Source organism: Pristiophorus japonicus, unplaced genomic scaffold (genome assembly GCF_044704955.1).
Source record: "Pristiophorus japonicus isolate sPriJap1 unplaced genomic scaffold, sPriJap1.hap1 HAP1_SCAFFOLD_526, whole genome shotgun sequence".
NCBI lineage: Eukaryota > Metazoa > Chordata > Chondrichthyes > Pristiophoridae > Pristiophorus > Pristiophorus japonicus.
This window is the reverse complement of record NW_027254433.1, coordinates 357929-361670: the sequence shown is the minus strand read 5'-3', so window position 1 is coordinate 361670 and position 3742 is coordinate 357929. Positions and strand designations below refer to the sequence as shown.

General features: G+C 55.3%; 1 long non-coding RNA gene across 1 annotated transcript in view; it reads left to right on the top strand.

The window, feature by feature from the left end:
• Positions 1–2359: 2359 nt before the first annotated feature.
• LOC139254047 (uncharacterized) overlaps positions 2360–3742 on the top strand; it is a 2088-nt gene continuing 705 nt past the window's right edge. Inside the window, exons 1-2 of the long non-coding RNA XR_011591991.1 lie at positions 2360–2374; positions 3351–3389. This is a non-coding gene — a long non-coding RNA (uncharacterized lncRNA). The remainder of the gene's footprint in view (positions 2375–3350; positions 3390–3742) is intronic.

The following is a 3742-nucleotide window of genomic DNA, read 5'->3' as shown; positions in this document are numbered from 1 at the left end:
GAGAGACAGAGAGACACTCAGAGACAGAGAGAAAGAGACAGAGAAAGCAACAGTGATAGAGTTAGAGACACACACAGAGAGGCAGAGAGAGAGACAGAGAGAGAGACAGACAGAGAGAGAGACAGACAGAGAGAGAAACAGAGAGGGAGAGAGAGAGACAGACTGAGAGAGACAGAGGCTGAGAGAGACAGAGACAGAGAGAGAGAGAGAGAGAGAGAGAGAGACTGAGAGAGACAGAGACAGACTGAGAGACAGAGAGAGACAGACACAGAGACATAGACATACAGAAGTTTTTTGTTCATTTATGGGATGTGATCATCACTGCCCAGGCCGGCATTTATTGCCCATCCCCCTAATTGCCCCTTGAGAAGGTGGTGGTGAGCCCCCTTCTTGAACCGCTGCAGTCCGTGTGGTGAAGGTGCTCCCACAGTGCTGTTAGGGAGGGAGTTCCAGGATTGTGACCCAGCGACGATGAAGGAACGGCCGATATATTTCCCAGTCAGGATGGTGTGTGACTGGGAGGGGAACGTGGAGGTGGTGGTGTTCCCATGCGCCTGCTGCCCTTGTCCCTCTAGGTGGTAGAGGTCGCGGGTTTGGGAGGTGCTGCTGAAGAAGCCTTGGCGAGTTGCTGCAGTGCATCTTGTAGATGGTACACACTGCAGCCAGGGGGCGCCGGTGGTGGAGGGAGTGAGTGTTGAAGGTAGTGGATGGGGAGCCAGTCAAGCGGCTGCTTTGTCCTGGATGGTGTCGAGCTTCTCGAGTGTTTGTTGGAGCTGCACTCATCCAGGCAAGTGGGGAGTATTCTATCACACTCCTGACTTGTGCCTTGTAGATGGTGGAAAGGCTTTGGGGAGTCAGGAGGTGAGACACTCACCGCACAATACCCAGCCTCTGACCTGCTCTTGTAACCACAGTATTTATGTGGCTGGTCCAGTTTCAGGTCAATGGTGACCCCCAGGATGTTGATGGTGGGGGATTCAGCGATGGGAATGCTGTTGAATGTCGAGGGACGGTGGTTAGACTCTCTCTTGTTGGAGATAGTCATTGCCTGGCACTTGTGTGGTGTGAATGTTACTTGACACTTATCAGCCCAAGCCTGAATGTTGTCCAGGTCTTGCTGTATGTGGGCACGGACTGCTCTGTTATTTAATGGTCCACCACCATTCACCACTGGATGTGGCAAGACTGCAGAGCTTTGATCTGATCCGTAGGTTGTGGGATCACTGAGCTCTGTCCATAGCATGCTGCTTTCGCTGTTTAGCATGCATGTGGTTCTGTGTTGCAGCTTCCCCAGGTTGGTACCTCATTTTTAGGTATGCCTGGTGCTGCTCTTCTGCATCCTCATTGAACCAGGGTTGCTGGTGACAGTAGAGTGAGGGATATACCGGGCCAAGAGGTAACAGATTGTGGGGGAATAAAGTTCTCCTGCTGCTGATGGCCCACAGCGCCTCATGGATGCCCAGTGTTGAGCTGCTAGAAGGGAGGAGGAGGGGAGGAGGATGGAGGGAGGGTGGGGGAGGGGAGGTGGGGAAGGGGAGGGGGAGGTGTGGGATAGGGGAGGGGGAGGGGGAGGTGTGGGATAGGGGAGGAGGGCGGTGGTGGAGGGGAGGGTTCGGGAGGTGAGGAGGGGGAGATGCGAAGGGAAGGAGGGGGAGGGGGAGATGGGGAGGGGTTGGTTGAGGGGGAGGGGGGAGGGGGAGGTGTGGGGTGGGGTTGGTTGAGGGGGAGGGGGTAAGGGGAGGAGGGGGTGGTGGAGGGGAGGGTTCGGGAGGTGAGGAGGGGGAGATGCGAAGGGAAGGAGGGGGAAGGGGAGATGGGGAGGGGTTGGTTGAGGGGGAGGGGGAGGTGTGGGATGGGGGATGGGGGATGGAGGATGGTGATGAGGTGGGGAGGGGGAGATGGGGAGGGGAGAGTTCAGGAGGTGGGGAGGGGGAGGGGGGAAGGGGATGATGGGGAACAGGGGGAAGATGGGGAGTGGGGGATAGGGAGGAGTTGGGGGGAGTGAGAGAGGGAGGGGGAGGGGGGAGGGAAGGGAAGGAGGGGGAGGGGGAGATGGAGAGGGGTTGGTTGAGTGGGAGGGGGGAGGAGGAGGTGTGGGGTGGGGATGAGGTGGGGAAGGGGAGGAGGGGGTGGTGGAGGGGAGGGTTCGGGAGGTGGGAAGGGTTAGGGGGAGGTGGGAAGGGGATGATGGGGAAGAGGGGGGAAGATGGGGAGTGGGGGATGGGGAGGGGTAGTGGGAGGTGGGGACTGGGAGGGGGAGATGGAGGTAGGGCTTTAGATCGGCAGAGATTGAAAACAACGAACAGAGAAAATGAAAACCTCCAATGTGTCTTGTTGCAGACTGTTCCAACGCTGTGAGAAGTCGGACTACCAGGTAAGGATGGTCCATGTATTCGGTGTGGAAAACCATTCACACTTTGCAGACACAAGGACAGTGCTCACAAACTGAGTGAGGGGCTGACACTGTTAGCGACCCCCTCCCTCTGCCTGCCAATGATCACTCTATCGATGTAACCGATTGGCAGTGTGTTCCAGATATCGGTGGGATGGCCTGTTCCTGTTACTGCCCCTCACACCCTGCTCTCTCTCACACCAAATAGGTCTGAGTTTCACATCAATTGCATAGAAGAGGAGGCTGAGGGGTGACCTTTAAAATTATGGAAGGGTTATAAGAACATAAGAAACAGGAGCAGGAGTGGGCCATCCGGCCCCTCGAGCCTGCTTCACCATTCAATACCATCATGGCTGATCCGATCATGGACTCAGCTCCACTTCCCCGCCCGCTCCCCATAACCCCTTATCTCTTATCGGTTAAGAAACTGTCTATCTCTGTCTTAAATTTATTCAATGTCCCGGCCTCCACAGCTCTCTGAGGCAGAGAATTCCACAGATTTACAACCCTCTGAGAGAAGAAATTCCTCCTCATCTCAGTTTTAAATGGGTGGCCCCTTATTCTAAGACCATGCCCCCGAGTTCTAGTCTCCCCCATCAGTGGGAACATCCTCTCTGCATCCACCTTGTCAAGCCCCCTCATAATCTGATACGTTTCCATAAGATCACCTCTCATTCTTCTGAATTCCAATGAGTAGAGGCCCAACCTCCTCAACCTTTCCTCATAAGTCAACCCCCTCATCCCCGGAATCAACCGAGTGAACCTTCTCTGAACTGCCTCCAAAGCAAGTATATCCTTTCGTAAATATGGAAACCAAACCTGCACGCAGTACTCCAGGTGCTTTTACCCTTTCCTGAACGCCCCCACCATTAGTTCTGCTTCTATCGTCATGCCCACTGTGATTATAACACGCGTTAGTGTTCGCCTGTTAAAGTTTAACTTCCTCTCTTGTTTTTAGGTTAAAAAGTGCTTGAGAAAAGAGAAGATCAACTTTACCGTGAGTTCCTAGTCTTGAACTCGAATGCACAATGCAATCTCCACAGGGTCCCTGAGACCGAGAGGCGGTGGGAATGAGGTCAAGAGACAATTCCTTGTCTTTCTTGAATTCCTTCAATCCGGTCTCCACGCCTGCCCCAGTGTGTCTGTGACAAACAATCTCTCCTCAACCTTCTGCACCTGCCTGTAGCCTGAGTGGGGGGGGGGGAGAGGGGGTGGAGAGGGCGAGGAGTGGGGGTCGGGGGGAGTGGGGAGGGGAGTGGGGGAATGGAGAGGGGGCGGGGAGGAAGGAGAGGAGTGGGGGTCGGGGGGAGTGGGAGGGATGGAGAGCGGGGTGGGGGGGTGGTGAAATGG